Source organism: Nicotiana tabacum, chromosome 19 (assembly GCF_000715075.1).
Source record: "Nicotiana tabacum cultivar K326 chromosome 19, ASM71507v2, whole genome shotgun sequence".
In the NCBI taxonomy this organism is placed as follows: Eukaryota; Viridiplantae; Streptophyta; class Magnoliopsida; order Solanales; family Solanaceae; genus Nicotiana; species Nicotiana tabacum.
In genome coordinates, this window is record NC_134098.1 from 125895765 (window position 1) to 125916752 (window position 20988).

General features: G+C 31.9%; 1 pseudogene; it reads right to left on the bottom strand.

Moving 5' to 3' along the window:
* Window positions 1-6403: 6403 nt before the first annotated feature.
* LOC107778563 (putative RNA polymerase II subunit B1 CTD phosphatase RPAP2 homolog) lies at window positions 6404-16280 on the bottom strand (annotated as a pseudogene).
* Window positions 16281-20988: the final 4708 nt, after the last annotated feature.

The following is a 20988-nucleotide window of genomic DNA, read 5'->3' on the forward strand; positions in this document are numbered from 1 at the left end:
TATTTATTTATTAATTTCTTACATTTTTGTTCACAAATCTTTTGGGTTGGTAAATGCGGAGTGTGTGACAGTCAAAGCTGAAGCAATATAAAATACATTTTGGTCGGTCTAATTTCCTGATGATTTTTATAGGCACAAGGATTAATACAGAACTTCTTTAATGTTATATTTTATGTAGTAAAGAAAAATAAAAGAAGTTTAAATAATTACTCGTAATTGATTGTGAAATAATTTGACATTGACAAAATTACACAAGTACTGTATATATAAGTATCATGTTAGGGAATTTTTAGTGGCCTAAAAGTTAGTTAGATTGATTATCAAACTAAGTTTTAGAATATGAGTAATCAAATGAATTCTAATCTTAAAAAAAATTGTAAGAAGTAGTGTGTAATTTCAAGACAATTGCCACATGATTTGGACAGAGAGAGCAATTAGACTTTACTAGAAAATATATTAAAATTAAAACATATTTCATAAATTACTTGTATCTTGACCGTTCAAAGCAAACTTTTAGAATTTCCAGTGTTTAACGAAAAAGAAAAGAAAGGCGCAATGATTTCGGCGCCACGGCCAGCAGCAGCTTTGGACAACACTGTTGTTATAGGGGCACACCTCATGCTGAAGAGAAAAATCCAAAAAACCCAACAAAAAAAAATTAAGGAGTAGACATCTCATGTTTTTTTTACATTGTAATTCAATACTTGTAAATTGTACTCCTTTTGTATAAATAAATAAAAAATGATGATATAGATGATTGTCAACTATTTAATTATTATTTTAATCCAAAATATTGTAATTAAATTTGATTTCCTAAATAACGCATAGCTTCTATTCTTTTTCCTTTTTCATGTGAATGATTTTTTTCTTTTTTGTTCTTAGAAAGTAGCTCCTCCTTAATACCGGACAAAAAAAAACGGATGTCCACTTCGTTTACATTATATCTCGAATTAAAGAATTAATAAATGAGATCCAAAAGTATTAGAAAAAAGTTGGAACATGGAACACTCACTTACGCTGAATACACGTCAGGATTTGGATTAGGTTTTTTTTCCTCATTCTTCAAGTTCTTTTTGGGTCCTTTTTTCAAAACTAAGTAGGCGTTTGGACTTAAAAAAAAAAAAATTTAAAAAAAAATAGTATTTGAAGTTAACTTAAAAAATAGTATTTGAAATTATGTTTGGACATGCATTTCACTTAAAAAACTATTACAGTTTTGTGAGTCGGGAAAATAATTTTTTGAAAATTTTAATTTTTGAAGAACTCATTTTCGAAAAAATTCCAAAAGCTTGCAGAATTTCATAAACAAACACATTTTTGAAATAAAAATTCGAAAAAAAAAATTAAGGACAAACGGGTCCTAAGTACTACTATTTTTACTGTATTTGCAATAACAATTTGGATCCCAATTATAACAAAGATTGAATAGGGTATAAGAAAATTTTGAAGTTAATAAATAGGAACTGCTCGCTCTTATTAAATTTAAATTATCTTTATTTTTTTAGATTTTATGTTTCCTTTCTTTTTTTGAGACTCCATTCTTTCCGTTTTATTCATATCTAATAATTTGTACAAAGTACAAGTCTTCCAAAAGGTGTACAGTCAAATCTCTCTATAACAGTCTCGTTTGTTCCGATATTTTTTGACTTTTATAGCGAATGGCTGTTATATACCTATAATAGTATTTGACATTTAAATATTTTTTGATTGTTATAGATAAAACTTATCCAGAAAAAACAATTATTTCTCTTTTTTTAATGTCACATATAAAAATTAAAAAATAAACTTCAGATTTAAAATCTCATAAGATATTCATATTTCACTAGGTATATATTGAAGAAAGCTAATACATTATTAATAAATTCATACTAAACGTACAAAGATTTAAACTCTATGGCACACATTTTAAAGTTCTTTTTGGGTCCTTTTTTCGAAACTAAGTAGGCATTTGGACATAAAAATTATAAATTTTTTAAAAAAATAGTATTTGGAGTTAACTTAAAACATAGTATTTGAAATTATGTTTAGACATGCATTTCAGTTGAAAAACTATTACAGTTTTGTGAGTCGGGAAAATAATTTTTTGAAAATTTTGATTTTTGAACAACTCATTTTCGAAAAAATTCCAAAAGCTTGCAGAATTTCATAGACAAATACATTTTTGAAATAAAATTTCGCAAAAAAAAATATTTAAGGACAAACGGGTCCTAAGTACTATTATTTTTACTGTATTTGCAATAACCATTTGGATCCCAATTATTACAAAGATTGAATGGGGTATAAGAAATTTTTGAAGTTAATAAATAGGAACTGCTCGCTCTTATTAAATTTAAATTATCTTTATTTTTTTAGATTTTATGTTTTCTTTCTTTTTTTGGGACTCCATTCTTCCCGTTTTATTCATATCTAAGAATTTGTACAAAGTACAAGTCTTTCAAAAGGTGTACAGTCAAACCTTTCTATAACAGTCTCGTTTGTTCCGATATTTTTTTGGCTTTTATAGCGAATGACTGTTATATACCTATAATAGCATTTGACATTTAAATATTTTTTGATTGTTATAGATAAAACTTATCCAAAAAAATAATTATTCCTCTTTTTTTAATGTTACATACAAAAAATAAAAAAAAATTCTTCAAATTTAAAATCTCATAAGATATGCATATTTCACTCGGTATATATTGAAGAAAGCTAATACATTATTAATAAATTCATACTAAACGTACAAAGATTTAAACTCTATGGCACACATTTTAACGTTCTTGTTTGGTCCTTTTTCCAAACTAAGTAGGCGTTTAGACATAAAAATTATAATTTTTAAAAAAAAATAGTATTTGGAGTTAAGTTAAAAAATAGTATTTGAAATTTAAAATTATGTTTAGACATGCATTTCACTTGAAAAACTATTACAATTTTGAATCGGGAAAATAATTTTTTGAAAATTTTGATTTTTGAATAACTCATTTTCGAAAATTTTCAAAAGCTTGCATAATTTCATAGACAAATAAATTTTTGAAATAAAAATTCGAAAAAAAAAATAAATTAAGGACAAACGGGTATTAAGTACTACTATTTTTACTGTATTTGCAATAACAATTTGGATCCCAATTATAACAAAGATTGAATGGGGTATAAGAAATTTTTGAAGTTAATAAATAGGAACTGCTCGCTCTTATTAAATTTAAATTATCTTTATTTTTTTAGATTTTATATTTCCTTTTTATTTTTTGGGACTCTATTCTTCCCGTTTTATTCATATCTAAGAATTTGTACAAAGTACAAGTCTTCCAAAAGGTGTACACTCAAACCTCTCGATAACAATTTCGTTTGTTCTGATATGTTTTGACTTTTATAGCGAATGACTGTTATATACCTATAATAGCATTTGACATTTAAATATTTTTTGATTGTTATAGATAAAACTTATCCAGAAAAATAATTATTTCTCTTTTTTTAATGTTACATATAAAAAATAAAAAATATCTTCAAATTTAAATTCTCATAAGATATGCATATTTCACTAGGTATATATTGAAGAAAGTTAATACATTACTAATAAATTCATACTAAACGTACAAAGATTTAAACTCTATGGCATACATTTTAAAGCTACTAGAAAAATAAATCCTTTAAAGATTGATGGAATAACTTTGTAATTGTAGCTGTTTCATATATTTAATTCTCTTACTACCGATATAACGCTTGAATTGGCGAAAATTTGTGTCTAAATTTTCAGCAAAAAGGTATCCAACGTAACATAAATTATGTGCAGATCTTTAAATCTCATGTCTTATGCAAGATAGAAACTTTATTCAATGGAAAAGATTGGGTGAATATTTTTAGAATTATTATTAGTAACCTTAAAGATACTAGATAGTTGTTATAGATGGATAATTTTACAAAGAATGTTCTGCTGTAAATATGGCTATTGCTGTTATAGGTAAAATATAACTAAAAAAATCGGTTCTAAGAAAAATTTGGCTTTTATAGTGAATGATTGTTATATATGAATATCGTTATAGAGATATATGACTGTATTACAAATTTACAACATGGACCCAATATTTTAAACAAAATTTAATTACATGATTTTGAATTTATTTTAACATATCAATGTCATTTAAGGGACTAAATTGCTTTATCTATTATTATGAACTTATGATGTGCTCATTGAATTAAGTAAAACTTTAGGGAAAGTCGTCAGTTTTAATCACTTTGTTGACTTTTAGTAATTGGTGAGATGAATAGGCTTCATTTATTTTTCCAAGATCTTTTATCCCAAAACTAAATGGTTGGTTAACTCTCTCATTTACTATTTGAGGTACTTATAATTTGGCCAAACACAGACTAAATTTAAGAAGACTTACCTAACTATTTAAATAACAACTTCATTTATGACTTCAATTATTGAACGCTTATTAGTCTTTTCTTCATTTTAACCAATGAATTGTCCATATATGAGCTGAACCAAGACCAAACGCTAATTAAAATTGATAATACGATGTGATATACTTAATAAAAAGGGCTAATAAGCATTTATTGGTTAAATTTACTATTAAAATAATCTTAAATTTGCTTGCACAAAAGGAAAAGCTAATAAGCTAAAACCCAGCGGGGATAAATTAAAAAAAATCTTGACAAACCAAAAGTACATAAGATGAAAAATTATAAATTGAAAGTGATAAACTTATAGCATTTCATTGATAATGTTGGTATCAGCTTAGAAGTTAAAAGAGAGAATTCCATTTGTCATATCCAGTTAATTATTAATCAAATAGTATATGTATTTGTAATGTGATTATTATGAGACACTCCATACAGAAAAAAAAGACGAGATGATCCGAGTGGCTAAATTATATACTATATTCGCTGACATTGAAAGTAGATATTTCTTCAATTCTTCAATTAATGGCATTACTTCAAATTGCCTCAATAAATATATTGGATTAAAAACTTACATAGAAAAAAGGGTATTTTAAATTAGTTTAGCTAATAATTGAACGAGCATTCGATAAGCAGAGGGGTTGTAATCTAATCATCAGTTATTATAATGGGAATAAGATGGAAATGACATCACCTATTAAACTAGTAGCCACACTTCCAGTAAAAATAAACGTATTTACTATTCTACTCGCATCTTAAACCAATGACGTATTTCAAGGATGACTACTAATTCATTTATTTTTGCCCGTATAATTTCGGACAAAGTTTCCTATTTTCTAATATAAAAACTTCACATAGAATACTACAAATCACCAGTTAAAAAAATGAAATACCATAGCTCAAAAATATTATTTACTCTCCTAGAATGATAGCGTCATATAGAAAGACGGAGGAAAATGGAATACTCAATTTGTTACTCTTTTTACTTAACTTTTAGAGGGAAGGTGCGGGTAGGGGTAAGGTCTGCGTACACACGACCCTCTCTACCCTCCGGAGTAGGGGTAAGATCTGCGTACACACTAACCTTCCTAGACCCGTAAGATTATACTGAGTTGTTGTTGTTGTTGTAGAGTGAAGGTGCTGCATGGAATTTGTCTACGATGAGCCAGATGAGAATATTCCTAAGATAATTTCTGAGATAATACCTTGATACAGTTATATTGAATCATTAAACGTTAAAACACAAAAATCTGGGTAATTCGTTTTATTTTCCACCAAACAATAGTTGACCGATGATAAAAGGACAATCCATCATTATACTGTGCAACAGTAAGAGTGACAGATCGTAAGGTGGACTGATCATATCAAATTGGTCTCCAATCTCCATGTATTAAAAGCAGCTAATTGACTAAATAAATTCATGATTGCATTAATATATTTCTGCTCTAATCAAAACAGCAATACTTAGCTGGCTTGTCTGAATTATCCACGTTCAAGAAATGATTACACAGTCTAAATTGTTAATTGATTAACAATTTTAGGTATGTGACATATGTCAACTAGTCCACTTTGTCATGCCATCAGGCAATTTAGTCCTATTCAATTGTGCTTCACAGCCTAATAAAACGGTACAAGGGTAAAGTTGGTTTCATAAAGAAAAACAACAAATTATGTATCTTACAAATATACATTTACTATTTAACCATAACTAAATGAAATGTATTCATACTTTAATTTATAACTATGAAAGTTAAATTGTCTAATTCGCAGTAAACATGGAGTGAAGCAGTATTTCTGGTTGCATCTCGTATAAGTTCGACCTATTCCTTCGCCTTCCCACTCACACATTCCTGACCTTCTCAAGAACTGAAACATCAGTGAAACAACTGAACTCCAACTTTAAGGCATTAGGATTGTACCCTTCTAGGTATTCTGACCAAGCATCAATCCTACTTGAGAACCTACACAAGGTATTAAAACCATTTAAAGAAACTACTCCAAATATTAAATGACAGCGGCAAAACCAGAACAAAAAACACCTTCCGATGTATATTTATTATTTACCACAGCTAGTAAGCGTGTTTGGTTACAGGAAGGACAAGGAGAAGGTAAAGAGAAAATTGTTCACTTACTTTGCTTAGATAAAGTATAAGAAGATTTACTTCCAATCATTTAATACAGTTAGAAAGGAAGAAAAATTGATAACACTTTCTGGGCTTCTAGATGGTTTTGAAAAACTGGGGGGAATGGCACCCAGTGTCACTTCTCCTTCAGTCCTCTTTTATTTCTCACCACGTGAGGAAAATGACGCTTACCACTCTATGTGTTTCCACTCATTCAACCCCTCTTTACACCTCAAACCAAAAATGTTATTAGTCCGCAGAAGAATGATATCAAAGAGAATCTCGTCAATAATGAATCATCAAAGTACATCAGTGTCTTGACGACATAGCATCTCTATAAAACATAAACAGATAAGAACAGAAGTTGCAACCACCAAATATAATTACTCCTATGACCTTTGTGCACACTTTCCAGAACTACTTTCTCTCATGAAAGTTTAGAGGAGGGAGTCTGCAAAGCAGTTATATACTTATCAAATTAGCCTCCACTTTGCATTGAAAACTGAGGCACTCGACCTAGTGGAATGATTAGATCTTTCATGATCTCATATTCCACTGCGCTTATCTGAGCACCATCAAGCACCTGTTTAAGCCAAAGGGAACAAAAGAAACTCAGTCCAACCCGTACTCACAAAGTCAAGAAACTACTAACATCTCATGCCGGAAACTCTGAAAAGATTGAAAATACTTGAGTGCAACAATGTACAAGAAAAGCTACTTTCCTATGATTTTAGTTTTCGTACAACATAAGCAGTCATTGTTTACTCCTAACAAGGTAAGTAAATACTCTACTACTAAGTACAGAAGCAGTACTCAGGATCATTTTCTGAAATATTCAAGTTCAACTTGGTGATAGCTGCCACCATTACAACATAGGCATTTAAGTCCTTTTATGCCATTCTGGAAGGTGGCAAACCTAGTGAAGATTAGGAAGAAACAACTAGACCTGGGGAAGGAGAATACCAGAGAAAAAAAGTTAAAGAGTGCGAAAAGGAGAACAAAATCGCGTGAGAGAAGCCAGAATACAGCTTTGGAAGATGCCAAACTAACATTATCGATCAAAACAAATATACTACATATGAAACAGAACATGAGAATATAAAAGGGTATAATCCCAGAATTCTACCTTTGGAAGCAAAGTCCTTCTCCCTGTCATATATGGAGTCAGTACAGGTATCCTACATATGGAAAGAGCATCAAGAAACAGAAGAACAATTAGTTGCCACTGCTTTATTCTGAATGCAGGGAGTGGATCCACAAAAGACATTGTATCTATCAAGAGAACCTGCACATGTCAAACGAAGAAGAGTTATCCTCACATGTGATGATTACAACATTAATCGTGACATGATTATTAAACCACTAATACCCATCATCTACCCAACTACGCCATCACAGATTCACAGCCAACGGGAAAATGTGAGTAGCTAACCCTCTACACGCATCAAAGAACCTCCTATAGCTTTGAAAATAAACATCAAACATTATTAAAAGTATGATGGCGCTAATGAGAATACCAAATCACACAAGCTTAGTTTCAGCAAGCCATAGCCAACTTTCCCATTAATTTGTTCATAGAAACAAGATTCTGTCCCATTACCATTGCCGGCCAATTACATACTGCTCCGGAAAATCTTTCCATCATAATGACTGGGTGATTCTTGTACTGACTCCCTCCCCAACCCCGTCACATAATGTTGATGTGTCTGGGTGAGTGAAAAAGAGAGCCATAAAATTTGAACTTTCAAGTACCCTAGACAATCCTTTAAAAGCTTCCTGCATTCTACAACTTCATGCAATGCACACTGCAAATAGTCAACATACATAATGCATATGTAAAGTATCCCCTACTAACAAATGAAGTCCTAACAAACAAAACAATGAGATTAATATTGCTTCCCAATACCAAACCAGATCAAAAAACTAAATTGGGTCCTAACTTCACCCAAAAAAGAACACTTAAAGTCTCCTTACAGCATGCAAAAGTCATTGAATTGACTACTTCCATAATTCTGCTAAAATGGCTTGGGAAGGGGAAGGTTACTATCTGAAAGTGTAAACATACCACTCCTTGCTCTAAAACTGATATTGGTACAGGCAGCCTAAGGTCAGCAACCAATTCCGGTAATGCTCGAGCGAGACAGCGAGCAAGAGTCTGCTTGATCTCAGTTGACCGGCCATCAGATAACACAATTTTGCGAGGATATTCTCTTCCATTGATAGACAAATACTCCTCATTAGAGCTTTCATCGTTGCCATATATAAATGACAAGGACGATGATGATATCCATGTGAAGAGTGAATTAAACATTGTAGCGAAAGGTGACAGCTGAAGAAAATTAGAAACACATACAGAGAAACCCAAAAAGATTAAAAAGGGAAAAAGGAGAAAACAGATTTTTTTTGGTGGGTGGGGTGGGGTAGGGGGTAGGGGGTGGAGGTAAGGAATGAAGAGAGAACAAACACAATAAACATTGGTAGCAAGTTTCAGAAGTGTAGAAGGTTTGATGAGCAACTTACATTCAAATTAAACCCCTCTGGTGGACTGTCATACCAAGAGTCCTCTGATTCAAAAACATCATAATTTGGCACCCCTTGTTTTCTTGGCCATTTTAAAGGAGCTGGTTTTGTATCAAGCACCTCATCGTTCTCCTGAAGTATTGCTTTATCCACTTCTTGTGGGGGTGGCAATATTATAATCCCGGCATTGGACACTAAAAGTCACATGCACAGCAGAACTCAAAAGCTATTAGATCCAAAGAGTGTATGACTTACTCATACAATCTCTATTAATATTACAAATATGGAGAGTCTAATGAAATTGTCATACCAGCATCAGGGACATCAGAACCTGAGGCAACAGCCTTTGCTGCTTGTTTTAGTGCTGCTGCACATGCTTCTGCAGATTCAAATCGATATGAATCATCAACCTCTTCCATGTCTGTAGGGCCTGATCCCCTATAAGCTTGATCCGCTTCTTCTGATATTTCGGATGAACACTCCATTTTCTTTACAGTGCCTTTATCAATATTTTCATCAGCCCAAGTAACTGAACGAGTCATTTTCGTGTAATTTGAGGATTTTAGAGAAGATCTGAGCGGTTGTTTTTCACGTGCACCATCTGATGCATGTTCTCTTCCGGCATCAGACATATCTAGTACCTCAAGACTTATGTTCTTGACATCATGTTAGCAAGGACCAGAAGACACTTCTCCGTTGTCAAATTTATCGACCTTATAACTTCTATCATTCGAATCTGTTTTTTCTGTTTCTTCTCCAGAATGCAACTGCAAGGCATCAACTTGCTTCCCCAATATAGAAACATCAGCATCCCCAACTTCATAGCTTGTTTTTGTTTGTGCTTCTTTAACCTTTTTACTTGAGACAACATTGACAGAAACTGGTAACTTTGAACTGCTATACCCATCTTGAGTTATTATAGTGCTGGAAAAGTCCATCTCGTTTAGTATCATGTTTTTCTCATTTTGGAGTTTGGTCTGCTTATTCTTGAATCCTGACAAATTACAAGTATTTGTCTTGATCAACAAAGGCATACATTGATTAACTAGAATATGAAGTCTCTTATTCTAAGATTTCAAATGAAGTGACTCCAGCAAGCATAAGCATGCAGGTTCTTTTCTCTGTTAACTACATATGCACATTCAGATCATTTAAGTTTTTTCTAGATTTCAAATGTAGTGACTACAACAAGCATAAGTTTGTAGGTTCTTTTCTCTGTTAACTACCACATATGCACGTTTAGATCATTGAAGTTCTCGTACCTTTCTTAACGTTGTTCAGCAGTGCTGGCTTCACACTTCGATCTCTCTGTGGAACATAGCCTTCAATTGCGTCAGATGGACCCATCCACTCTTCCATTGAAACTTCACCACCCTTTACATCCAGTTTTTCCTGAATCTTCAACTTGGATAATCCTAGATCTCCATTTTCCTTCACATCCTCTATGGAATGCAAATGCAATCCCACAAATAGCTTCAGGACTTCATTAAGTTTTGCGGTATTTAAAGTAGTGCTTCTCTCATCTTGCAAGCTACGAGCAAATGCTCCACTGTTGACAACACAGTTTGTTGAACAGTACGTGTATGTTTCGTGAAGATCATAAACTTTATGCTCCTTCAATGATATCCGGTAATGTCCCTTGCTAGGCCTTTCAGAAGGCAGAGAGTTGCTGCAAAGAGGATAACCGCACATGTTTACTATTGAGCGTTCAGTTACTACATCCTGATAATCCCTCCGGGACAGCAAAGACCCAGCAGCAAAGAGTTGGTTTTCATCTTTAATGCCTTCAAGAAGACAGAGTTGCAGCTTGTGGATAGCATCTTTAACAGCGATGACTTCTTCATTTGCCATCAGAGAACTCTTCCCAAGTACTGATAACAAGCAAAATTTCGCTCATAAGTTCATAAAACACATGACAAGAATAGATGTTGCAAATAAACCTCACCCATTATGCAAGTTACAAACCATAAAAGTCCATGGACACCATAGCATATAAGAGAACATCTAATATAGCATTTAATACCTGATACCAATAAAGGCTAACTTATTTGGCTAAATTACTAGAATGTTCAAAACAAAAAAAAATCTGGTCTAAAAATAATAACACCCTACCAGCAATTTTTCTTTTTTGGCTAAATTACTATATAGCCCCTCAAACGTGGCACAATTTGTCAGCTAGACATACAAACTTAGCTAATGATCATGTAGAAACTTTTGTTTGCCAGATAACTTAGCTAATGATCAAATAGACACTTCTGTTTGGCGCGGTTGTGTCCCGTAAACACCTCAAGCTGGCAAATGGTATGTTTTCCACTTGCATATGCGCATGAGAATGACTTAAATTAGACTTCTCTCTGTTCTTTTTCCTCAAAATGTATTTAATTTATTTTTACTTTGCAACATATCCAGACTCCACTTGTGGGACTCCAGTCCTAAGTTGCACGGACGATTTTAGTGCCGTTCCCGTCCCGATACGCGACGGGGACGGGATACGTCCCGGATTCGGTCAACCGACTTCGGACACTTTGACCGGAGTCCAACGACAAATTTGGGAGAAAATTTGAGATTTTGATTTCTCAAAATAAAAAATTAAACAGATTTAAGTTATGGAAAATGACATACCTTCAATATTGTAGTATTTTTGTCTCATATTTGCTGCTTTGTGTGTCAGAGAAACCAAGAATTCAAGGGGTCATGTTCTAATTTTGGACTTCTTATAGACCCAGCAGCGATGTAGATGGAACTTTGCGTTGAATGGCTTTCTTTTTCTCTTATGAGGGAAGAATGAAGGGGCGTGAACGAAGCGTGCATGACGATCTGTAAGAGCTTGAAAGAAGTAGGGGAATTTTGAGCATCTGTAAGAGCTTGAAAAAAGTTGGGGAACTTTGAGGAAGATGACCTAGAAGAGACGATACGCAATTCCTTCCTAAAGCACTATTAATTGTAATTGTAATAGTAATAATATAAGTAATATAATAAGATAACCCCTTTATTCTCCATTATATGCTTCTTGTCCCCTTTATTCTCCATACCGGTGACACGTAATTGAAAAGTTGCTATTTGCAAATGTTTCTTTCTCATACAATATAGTAATTATTTCTAAATTAATTATTAGCATGTTGATTTTTTGCTAAATAATTTATATATTTTAATCGCGCAAAATTAATTTATACGAAATTATTTACTAGTTGTACATAATTTATCGTAACTTTGTAGTATTGTATAATTTTCAAATATGTAAATTTTATTTCGACAAATTAAAAGATTCTATGTCCAAATGTACAATCAAAATTAGGAAGTTTGAATCTCGAAAAAAAAAAAAAAATTCTATGTGACCAACGTGTAACCACCAATTGAGGGAAATTATTAATAACTAAATTGTTTATACGAAATTATTTACTAGTTGTACATAATTTACTACTTGTATAAAAAGCTAACTATTATATTAGCGATCCCATATTTAAAATATAATTAATATAGGAACCAAGGATGAACTTTATCTGACTAATTTAATCGATAACAAAACATATACACTATTATATTAGGGATCCCATCTTATTAGATCGTTTGATCATTCCTATCAGTACAAGTTTTGAAGTTTCTTAGCCGTATCCCCGCACCCGTATCCATATCTAGTTTTTGGAAAAATCACTAATTTAATCGATAACAAATCATATACACTATTATATTAGGGATCCCGTCTTGTTAGATCGTTTGATCATTCCTATCAGTACAAGTTATGAACATATATTCCATGTGTGTCCCACAATTTCACCATCCTTCTTGTGCACTAATTTTTCTACGGAAACAAGCTCGTGCCTATGTCAAAGATCAAACTACCATCTTGAATAAAATGCCTACAGTTCACATTGCCACATGGAAATTTCAACAATAACCCACAAAGAATTTAACAGCATGTGAAGCCAACTTGCCCACAGTTTAAACAAGCATAGATCTTTTCCAACTTAATCATTCAGTAACTCGTGAAACACAGAAACTTGAAACCTTTTCTTTTAGTTTCAAAAGAACTGGGATAAACAAATTAAAATAAACAGACTTGCTAAAACATTACCAAAGTATGCATTTGAATTTATGAATATTTAACGCCATCATATTTAAGAACTTGGACTACATCATTGTAGGACCAAATACACACCGAAACGAAGGACTAAAAAGAATCTAACTCGACCTGCTGGATTTCACTCAAGGACTTTTGGGAACTATATGCAAGCTGTGGAGTAGGATGTGTTGACATTGAACTGTATCCGATATGGGTAAGAACAATTGACAATTACAAGAAGGATTCAAGGGGGTAACAACTAAGGTATAAGGACTCTAATCCAAGAGCCATTAAATTCTTCTAACCCAATAAATTATAGTTAGGGTTCCTTGAAATTGGATTGAGATAAGGAAATTAGGGCGTGCGGTTATACCTTATACGGGGCGGGTTGCGGGTTCAAGCTATTAGCGACATTTGCAATTATATATTGCAACAAAAAGTTGAAGCCATACTGTGGCCTAAAGCTAACCATCCTTTTTAAACTTCAAATTTCTAAACTTTCCTTTTTTGTTTGAAATGCAACAACAAACCCAGTGAAATCCCACACGTGAAGTGTAGGGAGGGTAATGTGTACGCATACCTTACCCCTACGTTATGAAGGAAGAGAGGTTTTCGATAGACCCTCGGCTCAAGAACATTGAATTGTTTGAAATGAAGGATCTGAATTTATTACTCGTAATAATTTGATCAACAACAACAAAGACATATACCTTAGAAATAATATCAGGCCCAAGTTAGAGGCGCGATTGTTTTACCTCAGAGGCTTTGAATTGTTGGGAAATGACAAGACAACGCTTATGTTAGTACTAGATGGGTGCAGCCCGTGCCAACACAGGCCCAATGAGCTTTAATTTCACAATGGGATCATGGAGAGATATTCAAGTTTAAATGAGTTCACCTGAAAATTTGTTATGCAAATGAGTTCAGCAAAGATAAGAATATACCTTGCGTAAAGGAGCCACTAAGAAAAGTTCAAGAAAGCTACCAATGAAAAGAAACTCTATCATCCATGCAAAGAGTGGTTCTTGATAATAGTTGCATTATTAGCTTCAACAGACTATTTTGCAACAACTTGACTCATGCCAAACAAATAGCTTCCAAAATCTCCTGCCCTCCAAAGTAAAACAAAAAAAAAGAGTTTAGAGTCATTGAATTTGAGGTGCTCCTATCATTCTTAAGAAGATATGTAGGAAGTATTTACATATCTTTTCAAATAAAGGCGTGGAGGAAAAACAAACGGTTGTTACCAAGTCAATGAGCTAGCATTGTTGCGAGAAAATGATGGATTTATCATGGGAAATTCCATTATAACAAAGTTTTGTGGTAGAACAAGGCTCAATATTGGCAAGGTTAACACTAAAGTATGATAAACACTCACAGTTGATTGAGTTTATTTGATGCTTCAGAAGATTTAAAACGAAAAGGAAGAGTAAAGGACCTCAGTTTTTACATCCATGTTTAATTGAAATCAGCCAAACAAAGCTGCAAAAAGTTTTGTCATGATTAAACTCCCTGGATCACAGTCAATTAGACGAGGTTGTACAGTAAAAGTGAGTTGTAAGTAAAATTTATAGGTTATTTTAGCTTTTATAATAAAACAAGTAACGCTAAAAACTAGCAACATTGGAGCATTTCCTAGGATTGTGCCAAGCTTGGAGCCACGCTGCCATGAATTATGTAAGCGCATAACAACAATAGTAGCTGGCGTCCAATGGACCTATTTAATAGCCAACCACTCAATATTAATCTAGGATTCCAAGTGATTCTACGTGTACTTTATTCCTTTACTGGAAGAGCAAGATGTCTCAATCTACAGATCCACTAATAGAACCTCAAATGAGCTAGTCAGACAACTTGACGTCAATATTCTTGCAAATTTGGTGCTCTTCTGTTGCAGCACATTTCCAAGGAAGCGTATATTGTCTTCACTATTGCAGCCAGCTTTTCAAGACCCATCAAAAAATATAATGCAGAAACCGAAAAACAAATGGAGAGTGCTAAAAATATGCAGAATGCAACAAAAATACTGTGTAAGAATCAAAAAATTAAGTGCAGTGGCGAAGCATGAACACATTTGAAACATTACTGGTAAGGTAAGATTGTAGAAATCATGTTGATGGAGTGTTGAGAGAAAATGGTGTACGTTCTATAATGAGGGCCTTGCTGGTTATTGCATTGGTGGAAACTTTTTCTTCTTTTCTTTTCCCTACTGGCATTATGAAAAAAAGTCATCATTCACACTTTTCCTAAATTTTCCTTTCTCTATTAGGCAAATCCTGCCTAAAGTTCTAATCAGCCTTTGGCTCAATTAAATAAAACCTACTTAAAGCTCTTGTCTAAATATTTGGATCACAAGTTCTTGTACTTTAATGTTAATTAAGCTACTGCCAACCAAGGGTTCTATCAGCACGTAGGTTACATAAGTGAGTCAAACTAATATTTTCATATGTGACAGAATATGTTTCGATTCAGCAGTCACAGTAGAAGAAAGCAGGTAATTCAAGAGAAAATAAGGGAATAATGAGCACATAGGTTACCTGAATAGCTAAGGATTGGTCATTAACAATATACAACCCAAGTCTGAATAGAAGTCGTCACTAATGGTATGTTTCTTCACATCAAGGTAATTATGGAGTCTACTAAGAAAAATCTCATAAGTTGACAGCAGCACACTACTTACTCCTCATAGGTTTCCCCAACTATTCCACGACCGGTAATGCTGGATTTATCATTTTAATTCCATTATAACAAAGTTTTTGGCAGAATAAGGCTCAATATTGGCAAAATTAACACTTAAGTATAATAAACACTCACATTAATTCCAGTCCATCGGCGAAGCAAGAAATTAAACCCAAAACAATAGTAGAAATCTAGAAAAAAGCCTGATTCATTCAAGAATTTCCTCAAACACCTAAAAAAAACAAAGACGGTGGACATATTAAACTTTATGTGGAGCAAAGCCCTAGCATGCCAGCAAAGATTAATAGAGAAACACAAGATGAGAAGAAGAAAACTCACAAGAAACAACGGTCCAAAGGGGAAAATTCACCAAAGTGTAAAGATAAGAACAGGAAGCGCGAGGAGCGAAAAGGTGGAAACTGGAATTTGAAGACGGTGGAGTTTTTCAGATTGGTGCAAAGTGTTGAAATTGTAATATATAACCTCGGTATTAAAGTGAGAAGCTTAACGCTGCGTTTTTTGGAATTGAAATTTACACTTCCGCACCCTATTTATTGTTTCCTTTTTTTCTAATTTTTTTTCCTTTATGTTTATCCTTACTTAACTAATCTCCTTATTTCCCCGGGAAAAGGTTAGTGTTAGATTTTGAGACAAACCTCATTTACTCTAAAGGGACAATACAAATATCATGGTACTAAAAATTACAAATGGATGTCGATGCCAACTGGAACTGTTGCAAGTCGATTAATTATATAACCATTATGTTATCTTTTTTGGGGGAGGGAGGGAGGGGAAGATCAATTTATATCTTGAAAAAAGTTGAAAGCGAAAGAGATTGTGTTAAAACATTTATAAGTATTTTTTTTCATGTCGAATAAAATGTTCGTTTCAGAAAGATTATTACTCATTAATTTTTTTTTCAAAAAGAAACCTGAAAGTACTTAAACCAATTCAAATGAAACTATTTCTTTTATTAGTATATTGATTCTTTAGAAACTATAGACGCCGTTTATTATTCCCGCATCATCTTTAATTTAGATCATACTATGCATATATTTTACGAGAATAATAGTCCAAGAATTTTGGTGGAAAAAAAAAAAACAGAGATTTATTTTTAAATTTAAGTACCATATCACTAGGAAGTGCAAACAATATTAGTGTATATGTGGATGCGTTAGATCTTAGTAAAAATATTAAGATTAAAAAACCCTGTCAAGTTTTATAATATCTTATCGAAATTAAGATATAGTGAGGATCGTGAATGCATCCAAACTAGCACATAAGTTAAGTTAAGACTTACTAATAAACTCTAAAACTTGGCTATTTATTACGATAACTGCTTTTAAATTTGTTTTTGTTACAATAACGTACTAACTCCCTATGTGTTGTCGCCGGCATTATCATGCATATCTAACAAATAGAATAATCAATAATTATATTAGTCTATTAATGGAATGGAAAAGGTCTTCAAGTTGACAACAGAATTCCAGACAATAGGTCCATTTTATATTACATTGTTAGTGCTATTCAGGAAGTTAAACAAAATTTAACGACATTGTTTGGCAAATATTTTCTTGTCATTTCATGTGGTTTTTAATTATGTAACTTTATTGTTAAAAGAAATAAAGATACTTAATATGTCAAAGCAAGTTGAAGTTCAATTAAAAAATTTACTATCCACGTGGCTTCATTTAATCGCCTCTAGAATTGACTAATTTTACCTAAGTTGTCAACCTTTTTCCTTTATCCGCATTTAAGACTAACAAAGTGAGCTCAATTAGGTGCAGTAAATGTGTCATACGGAGAACTATTAAGATCTTTTGGTTCAAAATAAGATCATTCCAGGACAATATAATTTTGGAATTTCATCTCTTATATGAGATAATATCAATTGTTTGGTATAAAATCTATATCTATATCTATATATATAATAAAGTTGGAATAATAAAAGATGACGTGGCATGTTTCTTTGGCCAAATATCACATTTATCTTTTTTCTTAGATTTTATACCTATTTCCTTATTTTTGCATTTAAATTTTGCTAACAATTAAGCATGCCTTGTTTATTTATTTCATCATTAATATACTATTCATCTCTTTCCTAGATCGTTTTCTATTCCTTTTTTCCGTTACAATTTTTCCTCCACTTAAACATCATCATTATTGCTATTTATTTATTTCCTTTAAATCTCCCTGTTTTCTTTCTATGCTTTAGTTTTTTTACCCATAACTCAAAAATAATTCCAATGCTCGAGGAGTGTTCCAATAGAGGTATTTTGCTCTCCAGATATCCAATTCTAATCCTATAATATTTTGTAACTTTGTTTGCTTTACTTGATATCGTATGAGATTATAGATTGTGCAAAGTTTTTATTCATATTTGATTTCCTCAATTGAATTTGAATTTGAAAGTAGTAGCTTCACGCTTTCTTTGTTTTACTGCCCTCCCTGTGAGTGAAAATAAAAATGGAGAAATAGGGATTATGGCTAGCCAGAAATTGGTAGAAGAATACCAGGTATGTCACTATTTGTTTTTTAAAATATATCAGTTTCATGGACCATATTGAAATAGATTCATAAATATACACCGTTAAATCGACTTCTTTACTATTCTTCTACTCTGATTTTTGATTCTCACTTCTCACAAGTTTTTTTTTTCCCCACATATTCCTTGAAGTTTATTGAAAGAATTAAGAGCTTCAACAACACTTTATTTTTATCTTTCTTTCTGTTGATTAATTTTTGATTGTTATATTGCAAGAAAATTACTACATAATTGGACAATGATACGATCTGCAGATTGCTTGGATGAAAATTTTGTCAATATAAAACCTTTAGATGAGAAATGGAGCAGCATCAAATAATTGACTTTATAGTTTGTGGTAAATAATTCGGTAATTCCTTTTGAATATCTCTATGGGAAGGGAGTAGCAAAAAAGAATTGTAATTGTGTAGTAACGTAAAAGAGTAATTACATGTGCTTTTTTACTTTTTCTATCCGGTGCAATCGGTTTCTGAAGTTTTGTAAGTGCCTATTTTAGTGAAAAGTAGTAAAACTAAAGAATTCACATTTCTTTAAAATTCTTTAGCTGATTATTTATAGATGTAAATATTATATATAAAAAATCCGTAAGCAAATATTTTTTACTTGATTATCTATAAATGTAAATAGAATGGTTGTTATGGTTTCAACCTTTCATATTCCGTATTTTTGGACCGTTACAATCGTTCATGATAATCCATATTTATAAAGAATAAAAAATTCTTACAATTGCAATAGCTCTACGTGCAAGTTTCTTCCCTTATCATCTAGCCATTCATATTGCTTCTTCAATTCTCGCTTTCATTAAGAATATATTGAGTCTTTTGTATTGGCTATATTTCAACGGAACGTATACTCATTTTTACTTTGGGAATTACTATATTTTTTTATTATTTTACAATTGTTATTCTTGAAAAGAAAATTAACTAATTTAGTTTAAGTCCCGATATATGTGCTAACAGAAAGTACTAACAGTAATTGTTAAAATAAGATTATGAGAATGATATTGGAAACAAATTAATTATACTACTAGGCATTAGTTGTGTTGCAAGATATACCAAGTCGAATAAAATGACTTCAAATTCGATGAGTTACTCAAGTTTAACGAGCAATTTTGTGAGGTTGGACATGTCTTTTGAAAAGCATAAGAAATGCATATTACGTACACGTGTATTATATTATTATGAAGATTTTGTGCTAGATATTATGCATTTAAATATTTGAGAAAGAACAGTCAACTTTGAGAATTATTTATTTCAAAGCTTATCGAAAAATATACCAACAATAAAGTTGGTCAAAGAATACCACCTTGACATCACCAATTGTAGGTCTTGAGACATGCGATCATATGAACTTTTATATATATTTTATTTTTTATAAACTTTTGTATTTTTTATTTTTTATATCATTCTTGAATTGGGGTTTAATATTTTTAGAAATTTAGATGATATGGAATACGTATGTAACTAAAATATGATTTTAATGATATTTTTCATCATAGATTCACTAGTTAATATTAATATAACTAATACCAATAACCAAACAATAAATAAATAATTTAATATCGAAATGAGTATCCTACAATAACCAAACCACATCCTACTACGAAGTGAAAGTAGTAACCAACAAGGGTTGCGACGATTCCTTCGTCCTTAATCAGTTCCCGAATTCAAGTTGTTGGGTACGAAGTCGCCTTTATCATGAACTCATATAGCGCTTTATCCCTTAAATGAAACTTTTCGGCACAAATCCGAATCGGCAAAGGGCCAAATATACCTCTGTACTTTCGAAAATTATCTAAAAATACCTCTCGCTATACTATTGGGCTATATATACCCTTCCCGTCATACTTTGGAACAAATATACCCTTATTTTGGATGTAGTGCCACGTGTCAGCACCAGACGAAAACGACCATTTTTTTTACCCAATTCGTTTTAAAAAAACCCATCACCCGACCCGTTTTAAAATTTAGTTTTTTTAAAGCATATATTTTGTGAAAACAGATTTTTTTTTGTTGTAAAAACTGGAAAAAAAAAGGAATTTGCAAAATATACATTTTTAAGTCTTTTCATTTTTTTTTAAAGTATGTTTTTTGTAAAAACTGGATTTTTTTTAAAAAAAAAATGCTTTAAGAACTGAAAAATATATATTCTGTAAAAACTGGAAAAAAGGAATTTTCAAAATATATATTTTTTAGTTTTTTCAATTTTAAAGTATTTTTTTTTTTGTAAAAACTGGAAAAAAAAAAGATTTTGCAAAATATTTTTATTTTTTAAAAACTAATGCATATGTAGTCCACTGCTTTAGGAGAGTCTTTTTTTTTTCTTCAGATTTTTAATTTTTTTTTCTTTCAATTTTTACAAAAAGAATACTTTAAAAAAACTGATAAGACTTAAAAATATATATTTTGTAAATTCTTTTTTTTTTAGTTTTTACAAAAAACAAATAGTTTTTAAAAACGGGTCGGGTGGTGGGTTTTTTAAAATGGATCGGGTACAAAAAAAGAAATGGGTCGTTTTCATCTGGTGGTGACACGTGGCACTCTATCCAAAATAAGGTTATATTTGTTTCAAAATATGACGGGAAAAGTATATATAGTCCAATAGTATAACGAATGGTATTTTTAGATCATTTTCGAAAATATATGGGTATATTTACGAATTCGAAATTAATCAGGTCC